Source organism: Chelonoidis abingdonii, chromosome 2 (assembly GCF_003597395.2).
Source record: "Chelonoidis abingdonii isolate Lonesome George chromosome 2, CheloAbing_2.0, whole genome shotgun sequence".
In the NCBI taxonomy this organism is placed as follows: Eukaryota; Metazoa; Chordata; order Testudines; family Testudinidae; genus Chelonoidis; species Chelonoidis abingdonii.
In genome coordinates, this window is record NC_133770.1 from 158,469,558 (window position 1) to 158,495,397 (window position 25,840).

Genomic DNA, 25,840 nt, shown 5'->3' on the forward strand with positions numbered 1-25,840 from the left:
AAATTTAAAAGCTTTTTGCCCAGAAATAGCATTGGTACAAAAACTGGGTTAAATTTTGGCTGCTGAATGCAAATAAGTTGCATGTTAGACCCCTTCCCTCCTCCCCTTTCCTCCTCCTCCCCAAAAAAGAAGGGAAATAAAAGGGAGGAGGTTTTCTCCTACAATCTGGCTTCTAAGATCATCGCTGGAGTTGGTACTCCACATCCCTGCATGGCAAGAGCTGCAGAAGAGTATTCTGCAATGGTGTCTAGGGACTGAGTGAGCATGGGTCAGCTGTTGGAAAATTCCCAGTCAAAATGTTTTTTTTGGTTGAAAAATGCTGATTTGTCAAACCACACACTGTTCAGTTTCAGTTTTGATAAATTGCACCATTTGACATAATTTGGCTTAAAAGGTTTTGAAATTGTTGAACCAGAAAGTGGTTTGGTTTTTTGGGAGGGTTTTTTTTTAGTTAAAATGACTTTTGGTTTGAAGTTTTGGTAATTTTTTTTTTTAAGTGAAAAAGGTCAAAATCAAAACAAAATATCCTGAGTTTCAGCTCCTAAATGTTTTTGAGACATCAACTTTTTGTCCCAGTTAGTGAAGGGGAAACACACTGGAAATCTCAAACATTCCCATGGGATGGGGAAAACATTTGCCCTCCAGTTCTAGAGTAATCTGTCTTTAAGTGCAGGAGGTATATGGAAGTGAAGAGCTTCCTCCCACCAAAACAAAAGGTTAGGATGTCTGGCTGCAGAAAAGCTCTTCCTCCATTTGGCTTCTGCTCAAGTCTCTGGACCAGCATTGTAGCTACAATTCCTCCCCTCCTATTGTGCAGGGAGTTGGATGCAAATCACCGGGCCCTCTCCCCCCAGGCCCCTGATGAATGCAGGATAAATACCTATGTAGCCAGACCTGTAGACAGACTCTGCAGCATTCAAGGAATGTAACACTCCTTTTTACAGCCATTCTGATGTTATCCCACCCCACCACCAGGGCCGGCTCCAGGCCACAGCACGCCAAGCGTGTGCTTGGGGCGGCACACCGCGGGGGGTGCTCTACCGGTCGCTGGGAGGGCGGCAGACAGCTCCAGTGGAGCTGCCACAGACGTGGCTGCGGACGGTCCGTTGGTCCTGCGGCTCCGGTGGACCTCCCGCAGACACGCCTGCGGCAGTGCCACCAGAGCCATGGGACCAGCGGACTGTCCACAGAAACGTCTGCGGGAGGTCCACCGAAGCCACGGGACCGGTGAGCGACAGAGCGCTCCCCGTGGCGTGCCGCCATGCTTGGGGCAGCGAAATTGCTAGAGCCGGCCCTGCCCACCACAGAGTTTAAATGATGCTAAGACCCTTGCATTGGCCCTCTGCACCAAGGTACATTCTGCCTAATAATGATCAGTGTGGTGTGTCTGTGCATTGTGCAGTGTGGTGTGTCTGATGCTAATACACTTAGGAGTGGCCAAGGCTGGAGATGTGACATGGGGCAGGGAGGGCCAGGGCTCTCAGCTGGCACGGAGCATTCAGGTGCTTTGCTAACTTTGTTCTTGCTCACAGGTTCGGGGTCTAACCAATCCCCATATGTGGGGTGAGGAAGGAATTTTCCTCCAGGTCAGATTGGCAGTGACCTTGGGGAGGGAGGGGTTTCACCTTCCTTTGCAGAATGTGAATAAGGGCCAGGATTATCTGGGTCTCTCTCACGTAACCATTTCCCTACCATTGTGGGGACCTGGGGCACTGGTGTACCTCAGTCCCTCCTTTTCTCTGCCTGTGGCACATCATATTCTAGTCTCCTGTGGGCTGTAATACTAGGTCTTATTTTGGTGGTTGGGTTTAGTGCAGTTGCTGAGTGGCGTTGCTGGCCTGTGATATAAGGGCAGTCACACTAGACAATTTAGGGATCCCTTCTGGCCTTAAGCTTCCTGTGACTTGCTAAGAGCCTGTCCATGTCCACTGGAATCAGTGGGCAGACTCCTACTGACTTCAGAGGGCTTTGGATTAGGCCCTTACCACTGCTGTGTCACCTGCAAAAGCAGTACTCTAGCTCAGTCTACTCAGGACAAAGTACCTTGAGTCAATAAAGGAAAAAGACCAAGACTATGCTAATACTACCATTACCTGTGTCCGGGACTTAATTAGCCACTTTAGTGAGTGAACTTGTATTTATTCACTTCTCGCTAATGTATGTGTTTGTTTTTTTCATTTCTTTTAACAAATGCGAACACAGACATCTTCATAATAGGGCTTCACATGGAGGGTTTTTGACCAAATAAACTTGCAAGATGCAAGTCGCCCTCAATTAAAAGTAATGGGGGTTTCTATTTGCTAATAACCACTCAAAACTTTCCCTGATATGTTTTCATCATTAGCTGAGGGCGCAGAAAAGGCCACCTTGTGTCTTTGCCCACTAATTAGATTTTTCTTTGGAATTGCTTTTTTTGTTTCAGGTCTTCCTTGCTGGCACTTTTGTGGCTTAGATGTGCGATGACTGCTCTTATGCTAAGTGTAATGAACTGGGCGTAACAGGGATATGTTTAGAAACTGGGGAGAGGAGGAAGAGTGTGACATTTCCCAGGAACGACTTGTTTTATACCTTGGCTGTGGCTGGCTGACTGGTCCAAAGTATTGATTCAGATCAACCACTATTCGATAGTACCCTTCCCAGAAGGAGAGGTGGGCACAGAACTGTGCAAACCCCCTTCTCCCCCCAGTTTCTGAGACTAATCTTTTGAATTTTAAATGAATTTACATAGGGGGGCTCCTTCCTCTTTGGGGTTCAGTTATCAGCTAGGCTGTCAAAGGGCAGCCTCATTAAGATATAAGGCTATGTTTCAAGAATTCCAGGTTCGATGTCTAGCTTGTGCAGACTTCCATGGTCATCTTAGGCAAATGCTGACCCACATGCTTAACTTGAGGCATGCGAGCAGTCTCACTGACTTCATGTGAATAAAGCTCCAGGTGTGTATTGCATTTGCAGGATTATAGCCCTAAATCCCTGCATCTCAGCTGCCCATCTGTAAATTGGGAAGAATAGTCCCTAAATCTCAGAAATGCTATGAGGATAAATTTATTAATTTTTCTGAGGAGCTTAGATGCAGTGAGGTGAGGTGGCAAAGTTTGCAGATGATACTAAACTACTCAAGATAGTTAAGACCAAAGCAAATTGTGAAGAACTTCAAAAAGATCTCACAAAACTAAATGATTGCACAACAAAATGGCAAATGAAATTTCAAGTGGATAAATGTAAAGTAATGCACATTGGAAAAAATAACCCCAACTATACATACAATATGATGGGGGCTAATTTAGCAACAAGTCAGGAAAAAGATCTTGGCATCATCGTGGATAGTTCTCTGAAGATGTCCACGCAGTGTGCAGAGGCGGTCAAAAAAGCAAACAGGATGTTAGGAATCATTAAAAAGGGGATAGAGAATAAGACTGAGAATATATTATTGCCCTTATATAAATCCATGGTACGCCCACATCTCGAATACTGTGTACAGATGTGGTCTCCTCACCTCAAAAAAGATATTCTAGCACTAGAAAAGGTTCAGAAAAGGGCAACTAAAATGATTAGGGGTTTGGAGAGGGTTCCATATGAGGAAAGATTAAAGAGGCTAGGCCTCTTCAGCTTGGAAAAGAGGAGACTAAGAGGGGATATGATAGAGGTATATAAAATCATGAGTGATGTGGAGAAAGTGGATAAGGAAAAGTTATTTACTTATTCCCATAATACAAGAACTAGGGGTCACCAAATGAAATTAATAGGTAGCAGGTTTAAAACAAATAAAAGGAAGTTCTTCTTCACACAGCGCACAGTCAACTTGTGGAACTCCTTACCTGAGGAGGTTGTGAAGGCTGGGACTATAACAATGTTTAAAAGGGAACTGGATAAATTCATGGTGGCTAAGTCCATAAATGGCTATTAGCCAGGAAGGGTAAAGAATGGTGTCCCTAGCCTCTGTTCATCAGAGGATGGAGATGGATGGCAGGAGAGAGATCACTTGATCATTGCCTGTTAGCTTCACTCCCTCTGGGGCACCTGGCATTGGCCACTGTTGGTAGACAGATACTGGGCTAGATGGACCTTTGATCTGACCCGGTATGGCCGTTCTTATGTTCTTAGATGCTATGATGATGGGAATGTTATAAATACCAGGAGATAGATGCTTATTCACCCCCTGTGCAGCAAGTCAGAAGCTATAAGTATTTAATTGCCATCTAAAATGTCAAAATAAGACTAAGAGGTGCATAGACTTTATCTTGGGGTGAAATTCACCTTTCTACCAGCTGCGTTTGCTAACAGAAATGATCACAAAGCAGCCTATTAAGCGAATCAGCCAAATGTTTGTAGGTAGACGGAATGTAACTATCCAAATTAGAGAGTGGACGGAAAAGTAATCCCAGTTCATACCCACTAATCCTACTTCTCCCTCCTCCCCTTTGTTTTTATCCAGTGGCTTAGTCATCAGCTGTGAAATTCCATGTTGCTTCTGTTTGCTGAGCGATATAGATTGGCCTCCAGGGGTCTTTCTTTAAAAGAAGTTCATCTAAACAAAACAAATTCTGGACTGCATGCAGATAAGATTCCCTCCCTGCCCCTTCTGTTATCACCACATCACCGATTCTTTCACATTCCTTTATACAAGATGTAACACTTTCATACAACTAGACTCATCACCAAAAGCCAGCATCTTGGAGAAACTGAATATTCTCCTTGAATAAGCTTTTAGGTGTCAGACCTTCAGGGAGATGACTGTGTTCTCCAATGGTTACAAATGCGGGTGAGGAAATCATGAATTTTCCAATAAGAGCCATCTGCTTTTTTTTAATCTGCTGTTTTTAGAAAGATGCTGCAAGTCCAGGATCTATATATGCACGTATGTATACAGAGAAAGAGAGAGAGAGAATGGGTGTGAAAAATGCAGATAAAGAAAAACTAGATGGAATTCTATCTAGTGCTGGTCTGGCTTTCATCCCCATGATATCTAAGTGTCTCAGTAATTAATGGTTTTTATCCTCACAGTGTTTTATGGTTAGGGAGCTGAGACTTCCAGGGTGGCTGGCCCTCTAAGGGGGAGCTGGGTCCAGCCCCACCTCTGATGTATCATCAGCATCCCAGCTGAGGCTGATTAGTTGATTATAAACACCTGCAAGTAGCCCAGCTGGGGAAAGGGCTGCAGGGAACAGAAAAGCTTCTGCAGGAGATGCTGGGGCTAAGAGGCTTGTGTAAGCCCTACAGGGAGCGGGTTGGCTTCTCTGGCAGGAGGCATCCCAGGCAAATGGTCTGTGGGAGGACTGGACAAGAGCTGCTAAGAGCAGCAAGGTTCTGGCAGGAAGCCCCACGGTCGGGAGAAAAGTGCTGTTTGTGAATGACTCGGGCAGGTGGCCTGTAGAGTGGAAACCTCAATGCAATAGATAGGTCCCTTCAGAAGCCCCCTGGTTAAGAAAGAGGGACAACTGATGTGGAGTTGGTTACCAGTTTTTAAGTGGAAGAAATCAAGGTGACGCCTGGGGAGGGTGGGGGGAAGCTTGAATCAGACACTGGGCGTAGTGTCAGTCCTTTCTGGGCTGGGAAACAGGCCAGCAGCCTACAGAAACACCAAGATACAGACCTGGCTGAGAACTGTGCCCTTTCCACCAGATCATCCTTCCCTTACGGAGACTAGAGTCTCCCTTCCTGAATATAACCTCCATTGCATCCACAGAATATGTACATGTATATTGTGTATGGATATGTACATATGAGTCAAATCCTGCCCTAGGCTGAGGGATGTAAACAGTTGTTCAAGATCAACCACAGGGGAAAATGTCAGTGGAGTTACACCGCCGTAAAACTATATCCACAGTGTTGAGTCAGGCCGGTAAAGCACTAAGTGTTATCGAAGGTGTATCTCATCTTGCTGCTGGCTAATACTGGAGGCCAGATCTGTTGCTGCCCTGGGCCCCCATTTTGCTCAAAGGTGCTGTGCAGCAGCAGGTACAAGGCCCTTGGAGGAATAATCCTGTGAACCCAGCTGCTCCAGCTGGGGCAAAGGAGTGGGGGCAGGTTCAGCCAGAGATGCCCCATGGTCAGGCTGTAGGAGGGGAGGATTTATAATGTGTTGGGAGGGGCATGACTAGGGGGCAAACCTGTGATTCCTGCAAAGCCCTATGGAGACCACTAAAGCACAGGTATCACTTAGGGTCTCACCAGCCCTTGGCTGATGCTGGGAAGGGAAGGTGTAATATGCTTCTATCCCTGCTTCTATCTACCAATTATTTTTCCCCTAGGAAATCAGGGCCATGTGTGCTGCCTTCAGTTCACACATGGGTTTCCCATTGATTTCAGTAGGCAAGTGGGCACTGATCAAGTGCAATCTAGAGTATGGGGGTTTCTGCTGAGCATACTGGTATCCACACAGCTTTCGCCCATCTTCTGAATCCCTGCTTTCTCTTCCAAAGGTTAGGCTGCTTCTCGGCTCTTTTTTATTTCCCCTAGCTGACCAGCTGCAACTGATCATAGATTGTCTGGACTGCCCCATAAACTCAATTGCTTATCTAAATTGTATTAGTGTTATCTTCCAATTGCCCCAGTGCCTTGTTAAGCACATCCATGTTGTTTGTGATGTCTTCAGTGAAGCAGAAAGTTCTGTACTGAAACCCAGGAGCAAATTTTTACCTTCAGACTCGTCTCACTAAACCTCTCTAGCAATGATCTGCTACCTATTTATGTTGGTGTCTAGTCTGTTCTATCCAGGTTGTTACATAACACTCATCACTGTAGCATCTGAGTGCATTAAACAAGATGATTGACCTGTCTCGTATTTGGTTTATTCTTTCTTATCCTCTCCCCATGGAGATGATTATATGCAGTGGAGCCTCTTGTTTCAGTAGGGTATTTTATTTCTTTGTTTGTTTTAAACAAATTTTATAGAATCGTAGAATATTAGGCTTGGCAGAGATCTCAAGAGGTCATCTAGTCCAACCCCTTGCTATAAGCAGGATCAACACTAACGATATGGCACCTTAAAGACTAACAAATTTATTTCAGCATGAGCTTCGTGAGCTAGCTCACTCTTCAGATGCACAGAATGGAACACACAGACAGGAATATTTGTACATACAGAGAACATGAAAGATGAAGTACGCATACCAACAGGAGAGTCTAATCAATTGAGATGAGCTATCATCAGCAGGGGAAAGAAAACTCTGAAGTGTAATTAAAATGACCATAGAAGGTGTGAGGAGAACTTAACATAGGAATAGATTCAATTAGTGTAATGACCCAGCCAATTCCCAGTCTCTGTAAGCCTGAGTTAATTGTGTCTAATTGCATATATATTGAGTTCAGCAGCTCTCTTTGCAGTCTGTTTTGAAGTTTTTTGTTGCAAAACTGCGCCTTCACAGTCTGTCACTGAGTGGTTAGAGAGGTTGAAGTTTCTCTCCCATGGTTTTTGAATGTTATGATTCCTGATGTCAGATTGTGTCCATTTTTCTTTTGCAAGAGACTGTCCTGTTTGGCCAATGTACATGGCAGAGGGCATGCTGGCACATAATGGCATATATCACGTTGTAGATGTGCAGGTGAACGAATCCTGATGGCATGGCTGATGGATTAGGTCCTATGATGTGTCACTTGAATCAATATGTGACGAGCTGGCACGGGCTTTGTTGCAAAGATAGGTTCCTGGGTTAGTGTTTATGTTGTATGGTGTGTGGCTGCTGGTGAGTATTGTTTCAGTTGGAGTGTCATAGCGAGACTGGCCTGTCTCCCAGGATCTGTGAGATGAGGGATCATCTTTAAATAGTTGTAGATCTTTGATGATCGCTGAGAGGTCTTAGTTGGGGCTGTAGGTGGCTAGTGGGTTCTGTTATTTCTTTGTTGGGCTGTCCTATAGTAGATGACTTCTGGTACTCTTCTGGCTCTATCAATCTGTTTTTACTTCAGCAGTGGGATTGTAGTTTTAAGAACGCTTATAGAGATCGTGTAGGTGTTTGTCTGTCTGAGGATTGGATCAAATACGGTTGTATCTTAGAGCTTGTCTGTAGACAATGGATCGTGTGGTGTGTCCGGATGGAGGCTGCCCTATGCTACCAGCACTCCCATCTATTTCGAGACACCACTGACTTCCTGGGAAACTACAATCCATCGGTGATCTTCCAGAAAACACCATCCTGGCCACTATGGATGTGAAGCCCTCTACACCAATATTCCACACAAAGATGGATTACAAGCCTCAAGAATGATCCCCGATAACATCACAGCTAACCTAGTGGCTGAACTTTGTGACTTTGTCGTCACCCACAACTATTTCACTTGGGACAATTATACCTTCAAGTCAGTGCACTGCTATGGTACCGCATGACCCCACATATGCCAACATCTTTATGCTAACTTAGAACAACGCTTCCTTAGCTCTCCTTAACCCCTACTCTACTTGCGCTACATTGATGACATCTTCATCATCTGACTCATGGAAAGAAGCCTCGAGGAATTCCACCGTGATTTTACAATTTCCATCCCACCATCAACCTCAGCCTAGATCAGTCCACACAAGCGTCCATTTCTAGACACTACTGTGCTAATAAGCGATGGTCACATAAAAACCACCCTATTCCGGAAACCCACTGACCGCTATACTTACCTACATGCCTCCAGCTTCCATCCAGGACAACCACACGATCCATTGTCTGTTGTTCTCCTCACACCTTCTATGGGTCATCTTATATATCACTTCAAAGGTTTTTTTCCCCTGCTGACGATAGCTCATCTCAATTGATTAGACTCTTCCTGTTGGTATGCATCTTCCATCTTTCATGTTCTCTGTATGTATAAATATCTCCTTCTGTGTGTTCATTCTGTGCATCTAAGAAGTGAGCTGTAGCTCACGAAAGCTCATGCTGAAATAAATTTGTTAGTCTCTAAGGTGCCACAAGTACTCTTGTTCTTTTTGCGGATACAGACTAACACGGCTGCTACTCTGAAAACTAACGATATGGGAAGCTAGTGTTTAGGCTGGCTTGTATGTATACAGTGCTTGGTGGTTTTTATTAAGTGAAGTCAAGACCAAAGAAGTTAGCCTCTCTAGATTAGATTAGTCTATAACCAATGGACTCATCACCAGTGAAGTCATGCCTTAACCTTCTCTTTGTTAGACTGAAGGAGCTCTATTTAGCTTATCATGGTAAGGCATGTTTTCTAATCCTTTAATCATTCTTGTGTCTATTCTTGGAACCCTCTCCAGTTTATCAACATCCTTCTTCACCTCTGGGCACCAGAACTGGATACAGTATTCCAGCAGCAGTTGCACCAGTGCCATATGCAGAGGTGGCACCAAATTTTCCCATTTTGGGGGAACTTTTCATGATTTCAAAGTGTGCATTGGAATGAAAATGAAAAAAATTGAAATTCCCTATAAAATATTATGAAAAATTTGTGGCCATCAAAGCATCTCTTTCTGAGGTTGATATTTCAAAAAGAAAAAATAAAATCAATGTTTTTGTTTCAAAAATGACTTTTCATTTTGAATAGTTTGAATTATTTAAACTTTCCAGTAACATTGAAGCAGAACCTTTCAGCGCCATTGTAATGCTACGTTTTGATTTTTTTTTAAATGTCATTGAAATCACCATGGTGCTGTGAAACATCTTGGTGTCGATGAAATAGCATTTCCACAGAAAACTGTTCCATCAAAATTTTCCCACGCAGATTTAAATTGGGTGCTGCAGGATCTCAGATTCTCTGCTAAAGCTGTATTTGGTTTCATCTTTTAATCATCCTTTGAAATTGCAGAAACATCCCTAGACCATGTGGTAATATGTGCTACATCCTACAGCTTCTGTCGGAGCTTCAGTAAATCCTCATTTGGATGCATCCAGGAAGGACTGAGTCTCCTCTTACATATATATAATTCCACTGACTTCAGTGGCTTTACTCCTGATTTATAGTAGGCAAATTGGAGGAGCAAATGGTAGGCTTGATTCTCCTGTGGGTGGGCTCTGCTCAGTGCAGAATAGGGATAGGGTGTCAGGGAAAGATTGACTCCCTGATTTTCAGGGCCAGTTTCCTTGCAGCTCTAATTTGCATCACTGAAACCTACAACCATGGAGTATAGACATAGTGGAGCTTTGCTATGGCCGCTGCCTACCTCTTGTTTGTTCCTGACATTCCCCTTTTGCCAACTGCAAAGGCACAGGGCTCGGATCCCACATGTGTATGCTAGCAGAGAGTTCCCTTTTGACAGGGGAATTGTCTGCTAACCAGTTCCCCCCCTCTTTGAGCCTTCTGAGAGCAGCAAAGGGCTGGATCTCATTACAGACTGTGCTCTAACATCTATAGAGCATAGTCTTGTATACACCTGCCCTTCTGACGACGCGGTGTGAGGCTTTTAAACTGAATCCCCCACCTTTGTACCTGGCGTCACCTAGAAACAGATTATTTTGGCCCCAGTCCAGCAAAATCATACACATGGGAGACGTCATTGTTCACGTGGCAGATATCAATGAAGCTTGGCAGGACTATTGGCATATGCTAGGCTTGCAGAGATCGGGCCGTTGTTTTGTACAGTATCAGTGGAATGTGGTGTTCTATACTCTTATCTATTAATGTACAGATTAATAGTTACAATGTAAGTACACTTAATGTCCTGTTTTGGTTAGTCCACCAAGTGCATTAAAAAAAAAAAAGTGGTTTGTAATAAATCCCTTCACTGAGTAAGATCTGAGCTCTTGGAGTCTGTGATGAGAGAAGGGGTGGGAATAACCAACATAGCAATTGGAGTTTTCTCTCTTGTTTTCAGAGGCCAGGTCTACACTGCGACTTTAAATCGGTTTAATGGCCGATATACCGATTTAACGCTGTACGCGTTCACACGACGTCGTCATTAATATCGAGTTAAACGGCTCCTTAAATCGATTTCGGAACTCCTCCCAGACGAGAGGAGTAGCGCTAAATTCGAAAGTGATAACTCGGATTAGGGTTCGTGTGGACGGCAACATGATTGGCCTCAGCTAGAGTATCCCACAGTGCACCACTGACCGCTCTGGTCCGCAATCCGAACTCGATGCGGAGTGCCGGTAACAGGAAAAGCCCCGAGACCTTTAGAATGACATTTCCTGCTTTCACGTGTCCAGCTCTGATCAGCACGGGTGGTGATGCAGTTCAAATGCAAAGTAGCTCCTGCATTGAACCTTACGGGAGATACTAGATCTGATCGCTGTATGGTGAGACAAATCTGTTTTATCAGAGCTCCATTAAAGAACAGGAAATGCCAAAGCGTTTGAAAAATAAACTCCAGGATACCCAGGGTGCGTGACAACCGTAACGGGAGCCAGAGACTCAAACGGATGCTCATGGAGGGAGGGAGCGGGTAATGAGGACTACAGCTACAGTCTCCACAGCATCACTGTGGACGCGCTAAACGATTTATTAATCTGTTCTGTAATACGGTTTAAGCTAATTCGAAATAATCGTGCAGTGTAGACGTACCCAGACACAGCCAACTAACGCTCACTATTGTTTTACCCTCAAAAACAGATCCACAGTGTCAGGCAGAAGGATATCTGCTCAATAGCAGGGAGGGCAGTCCCACCACTCTGTTGCTGGACTGTAGTGTAAGTCTTGCTTCAGAATAGAATCAAATGGCCTCCTGGTGCAACAATCACTGTGCTACACCAACTACACATGATCAATGCAGACATCTTTCCGTGGCCTGACCTTCATTTACTCAGCATGTTAGTAACGTGCAGCTGCATATTGAAGTGCTGGCTCTAGTAATGTTTAAAGGAGGGTGCAGATAATACAGATGCTATTTCTATCCACAGCTTCTCCATACATTTCTTTTTGTTGACGATATTAGCCACAAATACAGTACCTTATTTTAATTTGGTCTGGAATACTAATGCCATGGGCCTTGAGGCACAGGTACCTAGATTCATAGATTCCAAGGCTAGAGAAGCATTGTGATCATCTAGTCTGACCTCCTGGATAACAGTATTTATAGACTATAATCAAGTCACCCTTAACCTTCTCTTTGTTAAGCTAAATAGAGCTCCTGGAATCCAACAAGCCAGAAAAGGGAAGGGGCAGGGGTCTGCCAGCAGCCCAGTGCTTGTTGGGGCCTGTGGTGCGTGTGTGGTGTGGACTGCCAGGCACAGAGTTGGAAGGCATGACTGAGCCAGAGGCAGCAGTGAGAGACACACTGGGATGACCGGATGTGAAGCTGTGCATGTACATGGTCCTGGAAGGGGCACCTGAAAGGAGTTTTGTCTTCATGAAGTGCCACCTGATAGAGCTGCTGGAAGAAAAATAAGAGGACTGGAGATGCAGGTGGAAACTCTGGCTGAGTTAGAAGGGGTTTGAGCAGATGATGAGCACAGACATGATAGGCACAGGGGATAAGCTCAGATGTGCAGATGGAAGCAGGACCAAGAATTCTGAGGAGGCTGCTGGGTGAGGAAAGTGGACAGTGGAAGCATGTGACTAGGAGAACCAGGCAGAGGAAATGATGGGCCAGTGACGGAGAAATAGACTCAGGCAGGTTTGCTGGGTTGGAAAATGAAGATGGAGCACAGCAGGTGCTCGCTGAAGGAGAGAGGCAAGAAAAGAGACGAGCAGCTAGGGTCTGCAGAAGAGGGGAGGAGTCAATGGAGGCAACACCAAGTATGAGCCCAGGAGGATTGCAAGGCAAATACGAATCGAGAGGACTTGCGCCAGCGGGTGCAGGGATAGACCGGAGAATCACACTGTCACCAGGAAAAGGAATCTACGTGACTGGAGACTCCTTGCTGAGAAGAATAGACAGGCCTATAACTAGAGCTGATCGGGACAACAGAAGGGTGTGCTGTCTGCGGCTGCTAAGATACGATGGTGACTGAGGCTGAAAAGGATCCTAGCAGGAGCGGGAAGAATCCATTGATTGTCCTTCATGTGGGAACGAATGATCGGCTAGTTACTCGCTGGACTGTATCAAGAGGACATGCGACTGGGGAGAACGCTCAAGAAATCGAGGCTCAGGTGATCTTCAGTGGGATTCTGCCGGTTCCTAGAGCGGGCGACGAAGGAGTGACAAGATTATGACCATTAACAGATGGCTCAGGCAGTGGTGCTATAAGGAGGGCTTTGGATGTACGGTCATGGGAAGCATTTACGGACAGATGACTGTTCTCTCGGATGGACTTCACCTAAGTAAGAGGGAAATAGATTCTTAGGATGGAGGCTCGCCGACCTCATTAGAGAGCTTTAAACTAGGAAGTTGGGGGAGATGGTTGAGAGATGTCCAGGAGATCTCCACGCAGAATTTAACCTGGAGAGGGAAGTAAACAAAGTGAGAGGGGATACGCTTGTGGACCAAAGAATTGACCCAGGGAAAAGCGGAGTAGAACTAGACTAACAGTGATGCTGGTGGTAGAAGGTCTGTGCACAACAGGGTAAAGAATGTCATGACGCCAAATGCCAAAATTTAAAATGTCTGTACACTATGCGAGGAGCCTAGGTAACAAGATGGAGGAACTGGAGCTACTAGTGCAAGAAGTGAACACAGATATTATAGGGATAACAGAAACCTGGTGAATAGTACTCATGACTGGAGTACAGGTATTGAGGCTATGTCCTGTTTAGAAAAGACAGGAAGAAAGGCAAAGGTGGTGGAGTAGCATTGTACATCATGATGAGGTTAACTGTAAGAATAAGAAGTGATGGAATGGATAAGACAGAGTCTGTCTGGCAAAAATCACACTGGGTAAAAGAGCTACTAGAAGCCAACCTTATTGCTCCTAGAGGTATCCCACAGTGCACCACTGACCGCTCTGGTCCGCAATCCGAACTCAGATGCGGGGCGGCCGTAAACAGGAAAAGCCCCGAGACCTTAGAATGACTTTCCTGCTTTCACGTGTCCAGCTCTGATCAGCAGGGTGGTGATGCAGTTCAAATGCAAAGTAGCTCCTGCATGAACCTTACGGGAGATACTAGATCTGATCGCTGTATGGTGAGACAATCTGTTTTTACAGAGCTCCATTAAAGAACAGGAAATGCCAAAGCGTTTGAAATAAACTCCAGGTACACAGCGGTGTGGACAACCGTAACGGGAAGCCAGAGACTCAAACGGATGCTCATGGAGGAAGGGAGCGGTAATGAGGACTACAGCTACAGTCTCACAGCAGTCACTGTGGACGCGCTAACCGATTTATTAGATCTGTTCTGTAATATCGGTTTAAGCTATTCGAAATATCGTGCAGTGTAGACGTACCCAGACACAGCAACTAACGCGTCCTCTATTGTTTTACCCTTCAAAAACAGATCCACAGTGTCAGAGCAGAAGATATCTGCGCCCAATAGCAGGAGGGCAGTCCCACCACTCTGTTGCTGGACTGTAGTGTCAAGTCTTGCTTCAGAATAGAATCAAATGGCCTCCTGGTGCAAACAATCACTGTGCTACACCAAACTACACATGATCATGCAGACATCTTTCCGTGGCTGACCTTCATTTACTCAGCATGTTAGTAAGTGCAGCTGCATATTGAGTGCTGGCTCTAGTAATGTTTAAAGGAGGGTGCAGATAATAACAGATGCTATTTCTATCCACAGCTTCTCATACATTTCTTTTTTTGACGATATTAGCAACAAATACAGTACCTTATTTTATTTGGTCTGGAATACTAATGCCATGGGCCTTGAGGCACAGGTAACCTAGATTCATAGATTCCAAGGCTAGAGGAAGCATTGTGATCATCTAGTCTGACCTCCTGGATAACCCAGTACTTATAGACTATAATCAAGTCACCCTTAACCTTCTCTTTGTTAGCTAAATAGAGCTCCTGGAATCCAACAAGCCGAAAAGGGAAGGGGCAGGGTCTGCCAGCAGCCCAGTGCTTGTTGGGGCCTGTGGTCGGTGTGTGGTGTGGACTGCCAGGCACAGAGTTGGAAGGCCATGACTGAGCCGAGGCAGCAGTGAGAGACACACTGAGGATGACCGGATGTGGAAGCTGTGGCATGTACATGGTCCTGGAAGGGGGCACCTGAAAGGAGTTTTGTCTTCATGAAGTGCCACCATAGAGCTGCTGGAAGAAAAATAAGAGGACTGGAGATGCAGGTGGAAACCTGGCTGAGTTAAGAAGGGGGTTGAGCAGATGATGAGCACAGACATGATGAGGCAACAGGGATAAGCTCAGATGTGCAGATGAAGCAGGACCAAAGAATTCTGAGGAGGGGCTGCTGGGTGAGAAAATGGACAGTGGAAGCATGTGACTAGGAGAACCAGGCAGAGGAAATGATGGCCAGTGACGGAGAATAGAACTAGGAACAGGTTTGCTGGGTTGGAAAATGAAGATGGAGCACAGCAGTGCTCGCTGAAGGAGAGAGGCAGGAAAAAAGACGAGCAGCTAGGGTCCTGCAGAAGGAGGGAGGAGTCAATGGAGGCACACCAAGTATGGCCCAGGAGGATTGCAGGGCAAATACGAATCGAGAGACTTGCGGCCAGCGGGGTGCAGGGGATAGACCGGAGAACACACTGTCACCAGGAAAAGCAAGTCTACGTGACTGGAGACTCCTTGCTGAGAGAAGAATAGACAGCCTATAACTAGAGCTGATCGGGCAAACAGAAGGTGGCTGTCTGCCGGCTGCTAAGATACAGGATGTGGACCTGAGGCTGAAAAGGATCCTAGCAGGAGCGGGAAAAAATCCATTGATTGTCCTTCTGTGTGGAACGAATGATACGGCTAGTTACTCGCTGGACTGTATCAAGGAGGACTATGCCAGACTGGGGAAGACGCTCAAGAAATCGAGGCTCAGGTGATCTTCAGTGGGATTCTGCGGTTCTTAGAGCGGGGCACGAAGGAGTGACAAGATTATGACCATTAACAGATGGCTCAGGCAGTTGTGCTATAAGAGGGGCTTGGGATGTACGGTCATTGGGAAGCATTTACGGACAGGACTGTCTCTCGGGGTGGACTTCACTAAGTAAGGAGGAAATAGACTTCTAGGATGAGGCTCGCCGACCTCATTAGAGAGCTTTAAACTAGGAAGTTGGGAGATGGTTGAGAGATGTCCAGGAGATCTCCACGCCAGAATTTAACCTGGAGAGGGAAGTAAACAAAGTGAGAGGGGATACGCTTGTGGACCAAAGAATTTGACCAAGAGGAAAGCGAGGTAGAACTAGACTAACAGTGATGCTGTGGTAGAAGGTCTGTGCACACAGGGTTAAAGAATGTCATGACGCCAAATGCCAAAATTAAAATGTCTGTACTAATGCGAGGAGCCTAGTAACAGATGGAGAACTGGAGCTAAGTGCAAGAAGTGACACCAGATATTATAGGGATAACAGAAACCTGTGGAATATACTCATGACTGGAGTACAGGTATTGAAGGCTATGTCCTGTTTAGAAAAGACAGGAAGAAAGGCAAAGGTGGTGGAGTAGCATTGTACATCAATGATGAGGTTAACTGTAATGAAATAAGAAGTGATGGAATGGATAAGACAGAGTCTGTCTGGCAAAAATCACACTGGGTAAAAGAGCTACTAGAGCATGTGTTAGAGGTTGTTATAAAAGTGGATGGGTAGGGTTCTGTGGCCTGCTTTGTGCAGGAGGTCAGACTAGATGATCATATTGGTCCCTTCTGACCTACGAGTCTATGAGTCTATCCTAAAAGGCATGTTTTCCGATCCTTTCATCATTCTCGTGGCTCTTCCGTTAACCCTCTCCAATTTATTAACATCTTTCTTAAACTGTGGGTGCCACAACTGGATGCACTATTACAGCAGTAGTTGCACCAGTGCCAAATAAAGAGGTAAAATAACCTTTCTGCTCCTACACAAGATTCTCCTCTTTGTGCATCCAAGGATCACATTAGCCCTCTTGGCCACAGTGTCATACCAGGAGGTCATGGCCATTGGTTCTGTCCCCATTTTTGCCACTGCTTTGATCTTAGGTTCTATTCCCAATGTTGCTACTGACCTTGGATGAGTCACTTCAGCTGCCAAGTTCAAAAGAGGCTACTGACGATAAGTACGTCAATTTTTTGGGTGCCCATCTTGTGTAAGTGCAGATCTGAGAGCAACCTAAGATTGTGCATCACCTCAACAACAGAAGATGAGGGAGAGGATGAGGTCATCCTCAGTAAATAATGAGGATGTCTGTTCTCAAAGTTACCTCATTTTGTGGCACCAAGATCATCTCTAACTGTGACTGAGCTGGGAACATCTACTTTTCACTCGGATGTGTATTTGTCTGATGCTGTAATAGCTCAGTATTGGCATTGACTGTGTTTTCACATGGAAAAGTATGTTTGAGGACCCTATCTAAGGTACCTACATGGACCTAGCTCCATAATACCTGAGTGCCTCGGAATCTTTAATGTTTTTATCCTCACAACACCTCTGTGTGGCACAGCAGTGATATTTTCCCCATTTTATAAATGAAGTTTTTCAATGGAAAATTTTGAAATTACAATAAATATTTTCTTTTCATGTGGAGTAGGAAAACAAAAACAAAAATTTGACTTCAAATTGCAACTAAACAAATTTTGATTCAGAATGGAAACTGGAAATTTGCTGTAAATATTTTGGGGGAAGGTTTTTAATTGTTCAGGGTGGGAGAAAATGTGTTTCCTATGTCTGGTTGAAGAGAGTTGGGCACTTGATGGAGTCACTGGGTACACCTTGCAGAACTAGGCCTTAAGAAAGGAGATCCACAAAAGATAGCTGTTGGGGGAAAGTAACCGTATCTTATCATGACCCTTTAAGATCTATGAAAACTGAACAAGTGAAACTGGCATAATGCGACTCTGTCCAGCCCTGCAAGGGCCGATAAGTGAGTAGTAGCACTTTGTGATGGACGATGTCATATATCTGTCTGTGTCTTGGTGCTCTGTAACAACTCCTTTAATACTCTCCTTAGTGCTTGACGGAATTGCTGAGTTCATAAGAATTTTTTTTATTTATTGTTTGGGAAATTCTAACCACCATTGACCTGTGGTTTCCAGTACTTAAAATGACCCAAACAATGCACGAGAGCATTTTAAAAAAGCAGAAAGAGACAGGCGGGGAACCCTTCCAGAAATGTGTCATAAAATCGATCCTATGAGCTCGGCAATTCCATCCAGCCGTTAAGAAGAGTAGCAGTGGAGTTTTCTAAAGCTTGATTTATAGCTATTCCTGGACACATCCAAATAGAAAACTAGTTTTGTGGCTGTTTAGTTTCAAGTCAAGGTGATCAAATAGCTAAAATTCTGCACACCTTCCATGAAAGATAATGGATCAGATTCCGATTCCCTCCACTAATGTAACTCCATTGACTTCGATGAAGTCACTCCAGAATTATATCAGTGTGAAACAAAAATCATACCCAGTGAGATCTGCGTGGGTGTGTGCTGGAGTGGTGAACACAGTGCCCAGCAGCAAAAAGTTACTGGCAAATTTAGGGCTTGTCAACAACAGTTGATAGAAATTTTTTTGGGTGGCAAGCTGAGTTTCTGGAAGAACATGATTGATCATGAAAAGTAGTTCCCATGGAAAATTTTGATTTCTCCTCACCTCTCCCCAGAAAATATCAATTTGGATAAGCTGTCACTGTGCATCACAGGAGATGTAGTTTGGTTGCCTCATGTCCTTATTCCTCTCTGTGGGTGAGCCTCCCTGACTGGACTACATTTCCCATGATGCACTACAGCCAGGGCCTCCTAGGAACTACCACCTCTATCTCCAAGAAAAATCAACATTTTCCTGATTAGGGGTGGGGACCATTTGCAGCCAAATCTAGTTAAATTCTTTTCAGTCACATGTGAGTTCATAGAGCAATACCTGGCAGGCTAGAAGTCTTGTTGTGTATTCTCCATGGATATTGGTAGAAAGTTTGCGCAGAGAACAAGTGCAGTATATGTACTTGCATATGCAGATCCATAGTGCATGTACAATGTAGATCCATAGTGCATATTTAAGAAGGGAATTTTTGCCCCTTGTTGGTAGTCTAAAGAGCCTGAGTTTTCATTATTTCAGCTTTATACCAGTACTGGGACACTGGCCTAGCAGTTGGAAGACCAGGGTTCAAGTCTCTCCTCTGCCACAGACTTGTTGCAGGACCTTGGGCCAGTCACTAAGCCTCTATTCCCCTATGTAGAATAGAGATAATAACACTGCCCTGCTTCACAGGGTTGTTGTGAGGATAAATACATTATCAGCATAAGTACCTAAGAGAAACTGATAGATTAAAAAACCGTCATATAACAGAGATATTAAAAAAAACAGTACAATGGAATGGAGGGGTTTAAGTTAACCTCTTGGTTGCAGTGGTTCAAGAAACGGGAGTCATCACCTTGATCTTAGTGCAGTATCCAGCTCTGCTACACACTTGTTGCATGATCTACAGTAAAGTCATTTAATCTCTCTTTGCCTCCACTCTCCATCTGCAAAACAGCAATACCACCATTACTTTACCACTCAGGGGGGTTGTGTGTGTCTGAGTTCATTAATGTTGGTAAAGCCCATTCAGATCTGCAAATAAAAACCATGATGGGAATGGCAAGCGTTGGAATGCACAGTGGAAATTGCCACTTAATCTGTAATGGAGCTGAACGTGACTTTCCCAGCACTGCAGGATCATTCAGTTAAAAAACCCCAACACAACACTTTATGACTCTTCCCCTTGACGCCATTCTGTGGAGACCGCTCGGGTTCTGTGGCTCTTTGAATGTTTATAGGCCTGATTCACTCCCCTTCATACCTGTGAATCTCATTGGCTTTAACAGAGTTACTCCTGATTTATACCGACAGGAGAAAAGAATCAAACTTTATATGTTCTGCCATTTCCCTTTATTGCCTTCCCTGAACTGTGGCTAGCAGCACCCTGTGCAAACTGGGGACAGTAGTAGCGGCATTGTTGTTGAAACAGAGATAGGAGCCAGTAATGAGGTGACACTAAGGGACAGAACAACAGGCAAATGTTAAGAGCAGAGGCTCTGCACTTTTTTTCAGCCCACCTCCCAACAGCTAACTTCAGATATTGGATGGCTGCATTATACCGCTGCACAATGGACATATTCTCAGGCAAGGAAATTGCCTCATATATTTGTCAAGGAGGACTAAAATCACGTCTAGGTCATATTTCCAAAATAATCTTCCAAAAAGACATCTCCTCTGATACCAAAACTGCCCCATTAAATAGGGCCTATTTCCCCTTGTTAATGCATTCCTTCAACTTCTATCAAAGGTGTGTTCTCCATTGACAATGCTGTAGCTTTCACAGTGGCTATGATTCTTCCTCCTTCCCCCTCTGCCAAGGGAAATAACATAATTAAGCATTTTTGTGGTGTCAGGCATCGTATCGGGGCTATACTCTTGCATGAAAATAATAAACAGATTAGGAATATTGCCCAGAGGAGATTTATAGTATCATCTCCAACTAAGCTTTTCCAGAGCCAACCAAGCAACAATGGAAAAGGATTATCCCTGAAGAAGAACACCAGTTAAAAATGACACAATTAGTTGCTTCCAATCAGCTTATCCCCTCACAAAGCTGCCAACTGACGCAGTGTGGTCCAAGAAATAGGGTTCTATTTAGATTATAAGCTCTTTGGAACCGGGAGGGTTTCTTACTGTGTGTTTTTTATCATGCCTAGAACAGTGAGGTCCTGATTTCAGTGGGGGTGTCTATGCACTACTGTAATACAAATAATTAATAATAGAGCCTCATGAATTTTGCACAATGTTTTCAAGGTGCTTTATTTACTCCTATGGATTTTTTTTCCATCCTCCAGTTGTGCTTGTACCCTTTCTGGGTTTAAATCACTCCAGTGCAGAGGGTCCTATTCCCTTTTTAAGCACCATGGTAAAGGATTAAGAAAGATTAAAGTGGTGCATGGAGTCTTGTGCTGCAATATGGGAGTAGGAGGATTTAAGCTGTGTGACCGGGCTGTAGAGAGTTTTGTTCTTAAAACACTGTAATACATAAATAAATAAAATTAACTTAAAGCCACTGTGAGGGTTTATTTTAGTTTTGTTTGCTTCACTTGGGCTCCCTGTGAAATTTTTGTGCCACTCTGCAGACCTTGTTACCACCAGGCTAAACTGTAAGAATGCATTCTCCTTAAGACTACCTTTGAAGAGCACTTGGAAACTTTGGCCACACAGATGGCATGTTTGCCTGGCTACCTCTGAGACTGCCACTTTTCTGGCTGCTTGCAATGCTCCCCCTCCCAGGACAATCAGGGCATGGGCAGATCCAGCTGCTCCAGGGACGTGGGGCATCTGAGTGAGTTTGTTTTTTGCTGAACCTTCTTACTCTCCTCCTGCCAATTCTTCCCCACACAATCTTTGCAGCAGCAGCCTGGCTGGAACATTTGTCCTCCCACTCCTGCCTCTGGCTCTTTCACTGCAGGATTAGGAGATGCCCGAGAGCAGAGATTCTCAACCTAGGCATCACATCGAAGTGCCTCTTGCCCTTCCCTTGTTGTTAAATGGGAGCAGAGTTCTGACTAGATCTTGGCTAGATGAGAAATGGATCCACAAATGGACTCAGCATGGAAAAGGGGGGTCCCAGCGCAGAATTCATGATCCTAGAGTGCTTTGCACCTAAGAGAAAATCCTCCACATGCCCTGAGCCTGGCTGTATCCAATTCTACCAAGATACAGGGGAACAGCGTGGGCCTCGTACACTGCTTAAACTCCCCATAAACTCTGTGGGGGCTTAAGTGATACATAGGCATTGCCCTAGCCCCCTGAACAGGGGAACATTTCTGCATTGCTGTGAAACTTTCATAAGAACCAAATTCACTGACCATTTGCTAAAACATTCTTCTGGCCTCTTTCTCTCCCCCCTGTGCTCCCAATTGCCTGCTCTCTCGTCTTGAAAGCAACTTCTTGATTGTTCTTTCCAACACAGAGTTATAAATTTAGTTTAAAGGAAAGAAAAAAAATCTTTCTTCTCTCTTGTTTCTTGGCCTTCTCTCCCCTGAATGCTGCTGTTTTCAGTCATTCAGCCTGATCTCTCTGTTTGTCCTTCAGCAGAGTTTCTAGTATGCTGACCAGAAGAAAAAAAAATACACTTTTACTTGAAGTTACTCACTAACTTTTCCTTCCTGAGCTTCAGATGTTTTTCCTAATGGTGCAGGGAGCTTCCTGGAGTACAAGGTTGTGTGCATTCAGTTGCAGCTTTTTTCTTAGGGGGTTGAAAACCAGATTCACATCATAGAGAAGTCCCTCCCCACCCCCGCCCTTGTAATTTTAAACCCAATTGTTTCCAAAGGTGACTTGATAATCTACTAGTAATATGCTGGGCTTTTAGCTAAGAAGGAATCTGTGCTACAAATTAGGGATAGAACTAGCCCCTTCCTCCTGAGCAAGGCTGGCACAAGTGGGTACACAATATATGGTAGAGCTAATGGACTCAATTCTATTCTTGCTGATATCAGTGCGAATCAGAAATAACCATGATTTGATGTCAATGGGCCAGCTTCTCTCCCACAATTTGTCTCCTTTGTGCTGCTTACAGATCAGGTATTGGCTCCTTGAAAACTCCTCCAGCTCCTATGCCAGTCCCCCATCCAGCATGACTTCTGTGTAGGGAGGGTGCAGGAGAAGTGGCTGGACCATCACTGCACTCTAGTATTTCCCAGTGGGTGAACAGGCCCTTACGCCAGAGGGCAATGGTCCTTAAGTTAGAGCAGCCCAACAAGGTCACACCAGGTCTGGGGTTGGAGATGGAGCTGCTCAGGTCAGAGGATCAGGCAGCCATCAGGGCTAACCCACATCCTGCACTGGAATATCTTGGTTCAGGAGAGACTGCAATTGCAAATTAGAGACAGATTAGATCTCACTGTATTTATTTGTCAGTTTCCTCTTCCTTGCCTTTTTTCATAGTATCTTCAGATCTCTGTTCCACTCATTGCATAGTTTTAATCCTATTTTTTTCCTCTCTTTCTTTTTACAGATTCCAAACCAAGGCAACAGCAGTGCTCCCTCAGCGTTTGAGTGGGTCTGATATTAAACCAAAAGAGGTTTCTGAAATCCCAGTTCTCTCAAAAGATGTAGATTTACAGGCCTGACCCTCTGTTGGTGTAAATTAGCATGGCTCCACTGACTACATTGGTTTGCTCCAGCTGAGAGGTTGGCCCTGTGTTTCTACCCTTTAGGTTTCATGAGATATTGGACCATCATCTGCCAGTGTTATAGGACTAAATATTGCCAGTACTGAACCTCAGGCCTGTGTACTTTATCATCATCATCATCCATGGTTACACATGATCCATATTTGAAGGGAAGAGGAGGAAGAAAAATGCTTTTGTAGTTGGTTCTTTTTAAGCAAAAGGACCACTCTTTGATAGCAAGGGCTGAGGACATTAGGAGTAGTCTCACCAAGGACAGGTTAGTGGATAGAGTGCAGGGGAGGATGTGAAAGGTACACAATGCATATAATTTGTCCAATGGCTCTTAGTCCATAGTTACGAGCACATGTCCTAGCTGAGCTGTTTGTGTTCCTTGCACGTACACTTTTTCTTTCTCTGATTTGTAACTCAGTAGGAGAAAATGGATTTTTGCCCTCCTTTAGTACCTTGCCCCCATGAGAAGGATAAGATTCTACTACAGCGGCTTCATAATGAAGTTACTCCTTCAGAGTATGCAGTTAGAAACTTTGCTTTTAGTACTGATGGTCCACAGGTCAATCCTTGCTGATCACCCATGGGGAACGGGAGTTGGGAATCATTACTAGAGTTATGTGAATAACCAGTTTGGCCTCCAAACTGAACAATTTGGATGTGTAGGGGAGGGATAATTAATTTTGAGTCTACCCGATTTTATGAATTTAAGAGAGAACCAAAAATGAATGTAAGTAAATAAATAAATAAAAATGGGTTGAATGAAATGTTTTCTTCAACCTCCAAAATAAATCTTGTTTAATTTTTGAGGGTTTTTTACAAATTAAAGTACAAAATGAAATGAAAAATCATTTGGAAAATGTCAAAACAAATTTTTTTTTATTTGGAGAGAGAGGGGTTGATGGAAACTATTTTGGCAAATTTAACATGAATTCGCAAAATGTAGTCAACTCAGCTCTGCATTTTTCAGCAAAAAAGTTGTATCTGAAAATGTTTCCCACATTCTACATGATGTTGCCATAGGCTGTGTTCCATGGAGATCAGGGAAGGTGCTTGAGATGGAGTCCCTTCCAACGCAATTAAAATACATTTATATGGAGATGGCTGTTGGAAGTCCATATTTTGTGCAAGGGGCTGCGCTCTACAGCTTGCTCCCTGCCTTGTCCACCAGATCCAGGATTGGTTACGTTTCCAGGCACTCTGCAGAACCTGCCATTTTTCCTCTGGGTTCTTGAGAAAAGAATGGACAGAGAGTTGATGATGATTCCATTTTTTGAGTTAGAATCTTTCAGAATGAGGGACTGGGTCAAACACTTGGCTGGTGTTTCCTCTTGAGGATTTTATTTTTTACCATTGTATGATGCCTATGGTCTTCATAGATCACAATTAACTTCATTTACAAATGTGTATGTGTGTGTCTCTGTGTATGGATTAATGGAGAGTGTGTGTAGATGTATGGATCTGGCTTCTGATCTCACTTACACTTGAACATATCCAGGGTAATGATGATGAATTCAGTGCATTTACTCTGGATCTACAGGAGTATTGCTGAGATCAGAGTTGGGCCCTGACTCATGCAGTACATCAGATTATTGACATTTTTCTTTTTCTTCTTTCTTTCCTTCCTATTTGTCAAGTACATTGCCATTTGGGCCCTAGTGCTGCACTAGAATTTTTAGCATAAATCCTTGTTCCCATACAGATTCCAATTGTGAGACGACCGGGGTCATAAGGTGTTCCTGAGCACTGATGGATTGAGAAGGTGCAGAGGCTGATAAACCCTCTTACAAACACTTGTAAGAATGAAGCTATGCATATATATTTAGAAATCTATTTAAGTTTCACCATCTTGCTCAAAATGGAATTGGATAATAATATCTGGCTGTGCAATACAGTTAATGAAAAGTACCTAAAGTGAAAGTTACCAGATGTAAAAGTTGAATTTTTAATGTGTGCTTTCCCTTTCCAGTAAGGTTTTAAACCTCTATTCTCATTTTAAACAATCTGATATATTTAACAAATGTCAAGATGAAATGCTTTTGCAGAGATCAAAAAGACTGAGGGTTTTATTGTACTACTCTTGCAGCACTGATAGCCTGTACTGAACTTTCATGCTAAGGATCAATAGGTTTATTTGATCAAATATGGTGAACTATCAAAGATATTGGGCTCTAGCTAAAGGACACTTCAGATTGAGCTGTCTCCCTAGTGTCTGCTAGGACTCTTGAATCTGTGCTTTGATATTTGCTTGTGTCCTTACTATTTTGAAATGGGATTTTTTTTTTTTTTACATGAGGATTATTGTGTACGTAGAAGTGTCTTCCATGCCCCAGCTGGACATGTGCTAATACAAGCCACTACTGATCACTGGAGGACTAGGGCTAACATTAGTAAGATGTCCCAGCTCATCTCAGCAACATATTACTCTGTTTGCCCCCCTCCTCTCCTCCAAAAAAAACCCAAACACACACACAACCCACAGCTCTACATAAAAAAAAAAAAAGATTTTTTAAGGTTGCAAAGTCAAATACTGAATGGTTAGGAATGAACACACACACACACACACACACACACACACACACACACACACACACACACACACACACACACACACACACACACACACACACACACACAGTATATGAATAGGGAAAACTAACTTGCAGATCTTTTGCTTTGGGAGCCTTCAGAAAACATGTGTTGAGCAAATTATTTATCCACTACTCCAGTCGCTGTAGGTGACCAAGATACAGAAAATGGCTAAACTGTCTGTGCTGCTAATTTCAGAGCAGGTGAGAGA